Source organism: Trachemys scripta, chromosome 1 (assembly GCF_013100865.1).
Source record: "Trachemys scripta elegans isolate TJP31775 chromosome 1, CAS_Tse_1.0, whole genome shotgun sequence".
Taxonomy (NCBI): Eukaryota; Metazoa; Chordata; order Testudines; family Emydidae; genus Trachemys; species Trachemys scripta.
Window position 1 is genome coordinate 312,600,681 of NC_048298.1, and position 10,637 is coordinate 312,611,317.

The 10,637-nt window shown below is 41.9% G+C and overlaps 1 pseudogene; it reads right to left on the minus strand.

Annotated features, from left to right (window-relative positions):
- Positions 1–673: 673 nt before the first annotated feature.
- LOC117871778 lies at positions 674–2,069 on the minus strand (annotated as a pseudogene).
- Positions 2,070–10,637: the final 8,568 nt, after the last annotated feature.

Below are 10,637 nucleotides of genomic sequence, written 5' to 3' on the forward strand. Positions count from 1 at the left end.
AGTCATGTTAGATCTATGTCATCTAAAATTGTAGCTTTAACTATAATAGTAGAATTTCATTCTATCTGTTAATTAGTCCATAAACTCTTATCTCCCATAGTACATTTCTCCTGATAAAACTTTAATCCTGGGGGATTTTGACATTCATGTTAATACATCTGATGAATTGTGCATAACTACTACTTTGATCTTTTAAATTTTACTGAAAAAGTACCATTTGGGAATGAACTGACTAGTTTTTAATCATGAGACAGGGGTATTAGATATGTTTCTAACACAAACAATTATATTGCCACTTGAATATTTTATACAGGTCATTATTAATGAGTAATGTGGCACTTAACAATAATTAGGACACAAGAGGAAATTAGTTTAGCATGGAAACTCAGCTGATGGCATATTTTCATTGTTGTTGTTTGTACCTTGACTGCAATAGGAATACTGCTTTCACTTTTTTTTCTGGTGCCATCTCTTTTATTACATGATTAAATCCAAATAAAAATAAGACCCAAAAGAGGGAGAAGAGACTCTGATTGGGGAGGGCAACAGGGCATAACCCCATGGCAGGTGCCCTGCAGGGCTCACCCCATGGCAGGATTGGGGTGCCCCGCTCCATGACAGGTGCTGCCACAGCAGTTTGTTCACAGTGATCCATGTCTTCCGGGCTCCTCCGCTAGCTGGAATTCACCTGGTTTGCATTAGGTGCAGGTGGGGGTGGGAACCTCAAGGCTAGTGGAGTCGCTTCTGGCTCTTAACAACTTGTGGTTTGGTCAGGGTACTGTAAATGCCCAGGTACTGCGTGACCATGCTGGTGATGTCCCTGGTGTTGGATGGCAGTAGGACAGTGTTGGAGTGCTTGGCCAGCTTGGAGAAGGCACTCACATACTGCTCAGCCACAGCCAGAGAGACGGAGGCGTTGCTGTTCTGTTGAATCAAAGCAACAGCCAGGAGCCAAAAAGCTTCTGCTTTGGCCTTGGCCTTGATCAGCATGGCACTGGCCTCCCCAGCAGCTTCTTGATCTGTTCAGCCTTCTCGGCGGCCAAGATCTGGACCTGCTTCCGGCCCTCTGCCATGTTGATGTCAGATTCCCTGGTCCCCTCTGACTCCACACTGCCACCCGTTTCCATCTCTCTGGCTCCACCTGCATCTGCATTGACTCCTTCCCCTGGGGAGGCAGATGGATCCTAGATCTCATAGCGCAGCCACCAGAAACCCAAATAGTTCTGAGGCCTGGTTGATGACATCCACCATGCTGGTGTTGAGGGACTCCCATCCCGCTCCTAGAAGACTTTATCCAGGGAGATTTTCCCCAGCTCAGATCTCATGGTGTGGTCTGGGCCAGCTGGGTCACGGCATACTCATAGGATCATCAACTGGCTGGTATTTAACCAGCCTGGCCATTTTTTTTTTTTATGAATTTGCCAGTTGCCAGAAAAATAATTTAATCTGCTGGGATTTTTTTACATGGGTCTAAAGATTTGCATTATTATCACAATACACTGAGATATCTAATGTTAAAAGTTTCTGTGTCCATCTAAAGGTGCTGCAGTGTTCCCACTTCCGCAGTTTAAGTAAGAAAATGATGTTATCAATTTTATCTATATGTGTTCTCTCTCTAGATAGTATAGGTGGCAGCTGAAGGGAGGGAGGGTTGTGGAGTTGCCTTGTGGCTGGGGGTTGAGGTTGTGGTGGGCTTGCTTTGTGGGGTGATGGGTGCTGTTTTTTGCTTTTCAAAGAAGATAACCCTACATACTCAGGGTCCTCCACCCCATAACTGGCCTTATAGGGGTCCATGATCCTGAGGCACAGGACACCATCTATCTGCAGGGTGACGTTATCCAGAGTGATAGCTAATTGCTCCAGGACATTGATGATATCCCGTTCTTGAGGCCCTGCATGTACTGAATCTGAGCCAGAAGTGGGATGAGGAAATTCAAACCAGGCTCCAAGATGAGGTGAAATCTGCCCATTTGCTCCACCACCTAGGCCTCCTGCTGGGGCATGAAGAGCACAATGGTATTCATGGGCAGGCTGGAGGGGCATCTCTGTGGGGCAGGGACCAGCCATGCCCAAGCCCTAGACACCGGGAGCTCTGCAGCAGGATGTCATTCAGGTGTTTTTAAGTTTACATAAGAATCCACTTACTGGGTTTTTATCACAATTAAACAAAGTCTGTCTAAAATAACAATAAATACCAGCTCTTCCTATTCAGTTTTGCATCACTCCTAGGTTGAAAATATTTTAAAAGGTATGAAAAAATTAAATGAGTAATTGATAAGCTTTTCTAACAAAGTATTAATAATAAAGTACAACACAAACTCCTCTCTACAATATTCCACTTGTTACATTTTCTCTCCAACATGTCTAGAGATGTTGGTGCCTTGATTACTTGCTTGGGTACATTATTCAGTTGCCAGATTGATCTCATAGGAATATTTTGCTAATGCCTGATTTTACTTTTTCCATTTTCTAATTTCATGTTTTTAGTCTGCATCTTACACCTTTTGTTCCACCCTGCATGTTCCACCTCTCAAATATTTGTTTTATCCATCTGCCATATGCAACTCAGTCTAGCCAGGACATGATTCAGTAAAGGGTGGTGGTACATTTAGAGGATGTCTGCATTTTCTTCCTGCTGTCATGTGGTGGTGTTTCATTTCTTTTTGGGTTTGTTATTTATTTATTTATTTATTTTTGTGCTACACCCTTAGCTTTATTTTAACTCAATTTTGTAATTAATTCCCATTAACCAGAGATATTTCAATATGCAAGTGATCAGAGCTCAGTCTTGCTCTCCTGCAAGTCAATGTAAGCTTTGCCATTGATTTAGAGAGAAGCAGAGGCAGGGTTTTATGTAAAATGTGTCAATTTATAATTGTTCATGTAGAAATAACATCTGAATGTAAAGGTTTTGTTTGTTTTCTGTTTTGATTTTGTTTGGTTGTTTTTTGTTTGTTTTGTTTTTTGTGTTTTGCAAGACAATGTGCACAAATTGTTGGAAAAATATCCTTTAAAGTATTGAGCTTTCCTCCATCAGTCACCAATGACTCTTTCCACTCTATGACACCAGTTTTCCACCAGTATGATTCTATGGAAATCAGTTGGTGTTCTAAAAATAAATACATGAAAAAAAGAGAGCGAATCAGGCCCAATGTGCATTAGGGGAAAGGAAAGAAAAACCCAAGTGTTTTTCCTAACCAGTTATGTCACTGATTTAACAGAGGAACATTGGTTTTTAGATCTGGAGATTGTTATTTTAAGGAAGTAGCTCCCCTGTGTTACACTGCTTACAGAATGAATAGCTTGGTGGTCCAAAATCTGTGCTCCAGTGAGGTGTCCTAGTGCTGTGCGGCCTGCTCAAAAGAATATCAAAGCTGGCATAATTGGCCATGGGATGATCACTCAAGTGACTTAAGCTTTCGTGGGTAAGAACCTCACTTCTTCAGATGCAAGAAGTGAGGTTCTTACCTACGAAAGCTTATGCTCCCAATACTTCTGTTAGTCTTAAAGGTGCCACAGGACCCTCTGTTGCTTTTTACAGATTCAGACTAACATGGCTACTCCTCTGATACTCAAGTGACTTAGACACAGCAAAGGGGCTTGTGTGCCAGCTCATTCATTGCTGTTGGGGTACAGCAGCCCATGATCAGGGGAGTGCAAAGGTAATCTTTACCTCTTCAACTTCCTCCCTCCGTGAATGGAACTGTGCACTCCTCAGAACAGGTGAGGAGCTAGCCCTGTATAGGATGCATATTATAAAATTGATTATTAAAGCTTAACAATATATAATGATTTTACAAATAGATTTAGGCAGTAGGGGAGAATGCTTTATTAAAGCTCAGACTAGGATAATGCTTAACAAATATATGTGATCTCAATAGATAAAAAGGGCAAAATTGATAAAATTGGAACAGTTAAATGGAAAGTAACATGCCATGGTAACAGTTCAAAACAAAAATACCATAGAATACATGATTGAACTTTTAATTTTATTTGTATATATATGTATGTTCACTCTTAGTAAGTAATTCTCTTTCTGACATAATGGATTCCAGCTGAGAATAGAAATCACATAGATACAAAATATTATGCACTAGCAGTGTCCTACTATCTGATCATGGGCTGCGATTGACGAGTTTTTCCAGGGTTACTATCATTGGAAAGCCCCTGTGACTTAGAGCGATATGCTTAAAATTCTGTTCACTCTTCCTTTTTTCTCCTTGATTGTTAACTTCACACAGCAGCAGTGAAAGCTCAGAAAATGTGTTACAAAACAGTCTCCACATTTTTTTAACTCTTTTGCCCTTTACTTGATAACTATCCCTTCCTAATGAATTCACATTTGCGTGCATACGAATACGATAATATAAGATGTTAAAAGTAATTACCAAAAATTACATCTATTACATTCTCTGGATCCTTTAATAAATTTACAGTATAGGGGGAATTGGTGACTTAGGGCTTGTCTATACTACAGCGGCTGGTCAATTTAAGCTACGCAATTTGAGTTACGTTAGTAGCATAATTCAAGTCGATGTAGCTTACCATTTGATGTATGCAGTGTAGTTATAGCCGTGTTTGTCCCAGGATAGTAGAGAGATAAGGTGGGTGAGGTAATATCTTTTATTGGACCAACTTCTCTTGGTGAGAGAGACAAGCTTTTGAGCTACACAGAGCTCTTCTTCAGGTCTGGGAAAGGTACTCTGAGCATCAAAGCTAAATGCAAGGTGGAATAGATTGTTTAGCACAAATAATAATTAGCACAAATTCTAAGGGACGATTCACGATAGATCGCTCTCCCATCGAGTGAGCATGTCTTCACTAGACCATTTCATATGGTCCATCTGATGTCTATTCAGTGGCCAATATGAAATGTGTTCATGTTTTCAGCCCTGTTTCTTAAAGGTGTCCGTAAAATAAAAACAGCACCAAATGCACCTAGGAGCACCTAAGATACCACAGTTGGCATTATTTGGCATCCTTACTGGTAATCTGAGTAGAGAGCATAGGGAATACATTGCTAGAAGTCATGATAGGGTTGGTTGAGGTACATTGCAAGTCAGTACTGCAGTTAATTAACATATCAATTTGGGGAAACGTACTCTGCTGCTGCCTGTGATGTATCTGTCCTGTAGATTAACAGAGTTTCTGGGGCTGTGACTCTGACACATAATGTTTCTTTTATATATTCCCTGTTTGTGGCCTCACAAAGTTGTGTTAGCTCCTCGTCCGATTCCTGGCACTGTCCAAGATAGCCATACATCAGTCCAGAAGCAGAAAACTTGACAGGGAGGTTATCTGTGATTGTGGAGTTTTACTTTTGTCCCTACTTGCCTCAAGTCTCTGGGCAGAGTTCCTCTGAGTGCTGTCCACTAACTCCTTGAGCTCCTTTTTGGAGCAGTGGGTATGTCCAAGATTCTCCACTTAGTGTCCCACTGTAGTACCCTCACATTGAACTTTTGATCCCTGATCCCTTTCTCGTTTTTATGATTTGTCAGCCCATGGAACCTGTTGTTTTTGAGCTCTGTGGCCCCTCCCTCAACTGAGGAGACTGGTGAGCTTTTGTCCTAGGTGAGCTTAGACTCACCTTCTCAGAATGCAAATAAGATGACACTTTTCATGAGCACCACATTTAATTAAACTTTTCACAACATCCATCAGTACATAATAAAATGACTCACTGAGCTTTCTGAAGATACTATAGAACTCCATTAGCTCCTCATTTGTTTCAAAGTACAGTTTTAGTCTACCTTTCTTATTTCTAAAGCCACCCATGTATGTACTCCAGCCTACCTCGTGGACCTTGCTCATCCTCTTCTGTACTCACAAACAATCTGTAGTTTGGTAAGAGACCTCTCTGAGGCACCAAGAGGCTAAGGGCCAGATTTTTAAAGGTACTTAGGTGTCTAAAGATGCAGAAAGGCACCTGGTGGGATTTTCAAAAGCACCTAGGAGCCTATCTGCATCTTTAGGCACCTAAATACCTTTAAAAATCTGGCTCTCTGTGACTTGTCCAAGTCACACAGGATGTCTGTGGCTGAGTAGAGATTTTGCCTCACTGACTTTCCAAGACTGATTCTGCTCTAATTTAAACCAATGTAAATCTGGAATTAATAGAATTAACTGATGTAAATGAGAGGAGATGAAGGCTCTCTGGGCTATTTTCTGGATCCAAGCCCTTTAGGCTGCATCAGTGGTGTACAGGTGCCCCACCAGGGTACAATTCCCTTAACACAGGCCTTTCAGTAGATGCTGCAGAGAATCTAGCCCTCTGTCTTTCTACCCTTGCCTATACCGCCTCATTTCTCTTTCTCCATTTTGACTCTCATGGTCACTCTGTTTTGCCATTTGTTTTGTTTTATATTTTGCGATGTAAAAGATGTGCACCTTCTATATTAGCTGGGCATTGGACTCTATCGTTAGGCATGAAACTGCTTGAAATTGACTGTTTAGAAGGAAGCAGCATGCTGTGCAGGCCACAAGATTACATTTGCCTATGATTGTAAGGCAGGTGTACATTATTTGTTAATTGAAACCATTGTGCTGAAATTTGCTGTCAGTGCCATATGCTAACAATGAGGGGAAGGATGGTTTTGTGTCTAAAACTCAGGCGATCTGGGTTCAATTCCTGGCTCTGTCCCAGATTTCCTTAGCCTAGTCACTTAATCTCCATATGCCTTGCTTCCCAATCTGTAAAATGGAGATCACACTTCCCTTTGTCTATCTCAGCTATTTGTATTGTTAACTCTTTGGGGGAAACAGGACTACTCCTTTGTATGTATATGTACAATAGTGCCTTGATGTCACTAATAGTGAATAACAAGCAGAGCCGGATTCATCTTTTGTTGGCACCAGTGCCCAGACCCTGGCCCTGCCCCCTGCTCCGCCCACAATCCCCCCTGAGGCGCCACCCTTGCTTGGCCTCTTCCCCCCAAGGCCCCACCTGCACTCTGGCCCAAGGCCCCACCCCTGCTTGGTTACTTCCCCCCCCCCCAAGAGATTACCTGCCCTCCTCCCTGAAGCCCTACCCCTACTAAGCCTCTTCCTCCCAAGGCCCAGGCCGCCGCTCGCACAGGCGGAGGGGACAGAGAAGAATGAGCAGGGGGCAAAGGGGTGGAGAGAAGTGAGCAGTGGGGAAGGCCTCAGGGGAAAGAGGCTGAGCAGGGGCTGGGCCTCGGAATGGAGCGTGGGGGAGCAGGGCTGTGGTCCGGATGCTGGACCCCCTTCTGAGTGCGTGCCTGGCACCATAGCGCCATTGTAAACCTGGTACTGATAACAAGGCTGCACTGATGATGGCAGCAGGGCCATGAGGTTGTGACTTTACAATAAGCTCTCTATAAAAACTGAAGTAAACTCTGTATGTGCTCATCATGTGATATTTTGTGAGAACTGTTAAAAAAATAAAAAGAGGAAAATAAATGCATTTGAGACATGAAGATCTGGAAAAATCTAGTAGTTTTTCATAGTCACTGAATTCAATCTTCTGAAAAGTATTCTCTTTTAGTCATTAAAACTTCCATTAAGGTTAATAACTTGGTACCTTAACTATACTGTCTAAATCTCCATATTCTTGCAATCAGTATAGTTCAACCTCCTGAAGTTTACTTAAGGTACCTTTTTCTCTCCCCAATCAACTGCAGACAATATGTCTTGTAGAGAATCCATTCCTTTGTGAATTAGGTTTGGGTTATTGATCCCTGTGGTTATTGGCTGAATTAGAGCTATTTCCTGACTCTGACATGACATTCTGGCCCCAGTTTCATCAACATCAGCTCAGATTCATGGAGTCCGTCGATCCAGGTTTCTTTGTAAGCATTTTAAATCTAGTGAACAATGGAATGTCCAGAATAAATAATAATGACACACAAATTGTCGTGTGAAATCTCTAGAAACAAATAGTGACAGCAATACACTGTGAAGCCCAAGTGAAATATGACTGCTTCGGAGCATTTCATTTATGGCTTTGCCTAATTATCATAGTAAGCAACAAAAATAAGTAAGAATCCAGCAAACATAAATTTAAATCATGTCATTACTACAGATTTTGACAAACATTAGGGTACATACCTTCCTCCTACAATAAATAGTGCTATATCTCTCAGAGAGAGGAGGGGATTAGGTCTACCCTCATTATCTTCCCTTAAGAGATTGCTAAGGAGTGAGAAGCAATGTAAAAACTTCTAAGGGCAGGTATACACTACCATTGGTGGTTGATCTAAGCTACGCAATTTGAGTTATGTTAGTAGCATAACTCAAGTTAACATAGCTTAGATCTACTTACTGTGGGATCCACACTATGCTATGTCGATGGGAGACGCTCTCCCATCTACTCCCCTTACTCTTCTCGCTCCGGTTGAGTACCGGAGTTGACTGGAGAGCAATCTGCGGTCGATTTAGTGGGTCTTCACTGGACCCACTAAATTGACCCCGGTGCATCAATTGCCGCAGCATTGATCCCCTGGGAAGTGTAGATGAGCCCTCAGTCACATTTATCCCTTGTGTAACTCTCTAGCTCCTTAAGATCCTCATTCAGCAAGGCACGTAAGTACCTGCCTAACTTTAAGCATCAGAGTTGGCTCATTGATTTCAGCAGGACTGCTCCCGTGCTTAAAGTTAGGTGCAGGCTTAATTACCTTGCTGAATCAGAGCATAAATGAATTGCTTCACCATGATTCAGGCATGCTGCATCTGAGTGCCACAGAACAGCTGTAAGATCCACACCTGGGTTAGTGGCACTACAGACTTCCTGCCACCTTTTGGTGGCTGCTGTACATGCAGCATAGGGGTAAAAGAGACTATGTCCAGGAGCAACTTTAATGTCCTTGATGTGATTAGACGTGGTGCAACCAGTCCACTGGTACAAAGGACTAGAGCACTGGTTTGTCCCAATTCTCCATTGCTGTGGTCTGAACCTGACAACTACTCACCTATCCAAGAGATTTTAAAAATTGTGTTTCTTATTAAATTAATAATTATCATGCATTGCATATAATTCATAGTGCCATTAGCATTAAAATATATTCAATACCAAGAGGTTGATATAATTATTTTTGTAATTTGTAAGAACATTGTTATAAATGGCCTGAGACAGCCACTCCTATTTGTGATGTATTGAAGACTGTACTGAAATTGTGATCTAGAACTAGATAAGTTCATGGAGGATAGATCCATCAATGGCTATTAATCAGGATGGGCAGGGATGGTGTCCCTAACTTCTTTTTGACAGAAGCTGGGAATGGGCGACAGGGAATAGATCACTTGATGATTACCTGTTCTGTTCATTCCCCCTGGGGCACCTGGCATTGGCCACTGTCGGGAGACAAGATACTGGGCTAGATGGACCTTTGGTCTGACCCAGTATGGCTGTTCTTATCTATCACTTTACATTCTCCTGATTCTGCTTGCAGGCCAGGGGCTCTGTAGGGAAGTATGCAATCAGGGTCTGGCAGAGTCAGTTTGTAGACAGACAGCCTAGAGTAAGTTGGGGTGAGTTGTGCATCTCTGTGTTTAGTACTTAGTATTAGTACCTGCTTCGTCTCTCTCTGTTTTGGGGTTCTCGTGTGGTGTTGTTCTGAATGCTAAGAAAATAGTGTTACACTGCAACCTCCCAGCAAAAGTATTTATATTTTTGTCTAACTTTCCTGTATGTATGCCATGAACATAGCATTGTTCAGGAGTGACCAAAGTGGAACTTGGTCATTCCTACTCTTCTTCTCCCTCTGGCACATCTCCCGGCTCCCATCCAGCTGGAGACTTCAGCTCCATATTCTGCAAGGAAAACAATTACCAGATAAATGTGCATGAGATTGAAAACATGTAATGAGAAGCAGGATGAGCATGGGATAAATCCAACTCATGTTTGAAGGAATGGGAATCCACACGGTCAAATCTGTGTTAGGATCTCGACTGTTGAGACTTTCAGTAGAGGAGCTAAAAAACTGAAATCCCAGGAAATACACAAGACACCATAAAATTTAATGCATGGTACTACTACATGAAAAGAAATACAGAAAGTACAAAAAGAAAGGGTTAGAGACAAGGGACTGGGATTAGGACTCTCCTGGGTTTTATCCTGGCACTACTGTTGACACACTGAGCTCAGCAAGTCACATAATGTCTCCAAGCCACCATTTATCAGTCTGTAAAGTAAGTATAATAATACTTACCTTCCTCATAGGAATATTGAGAAGTTTGTAATTAATATTTCAAAAAATGAGCAGAGGTATTTTCTAGGTCATTTGTTTGGCCTGCCACATTCTGAATCTTTCTTCAGAAAGTCAGCATTTTGTTGTTGGGTTGACATGGCAGATAATGATTCTTGAACTGAGTCAAGGCTTCTGTGAATCAAATCAATACTTTAGTAATCATGGATTAACATCTGGAAGGAAAGAGCTCCAACTAGTAGTGAATGTGCTGATGGCAAACTCTGATGAAGTTTTCAGAGTAACAGCTGTGTTAGTCTGTATCCGCAAAAAGAAGAACAGGAGTACTTGTGGCACCTTAGAGACTAACAAATTTATTAGAGCATAAGCTTTCGTGGACTACAGCCCACTTCTTCGGATGCATATAGAATGGAACATATATTGAGGAGATATATATACACACATACAGAGAGCATAAACAGGTGGGAGTTGTCT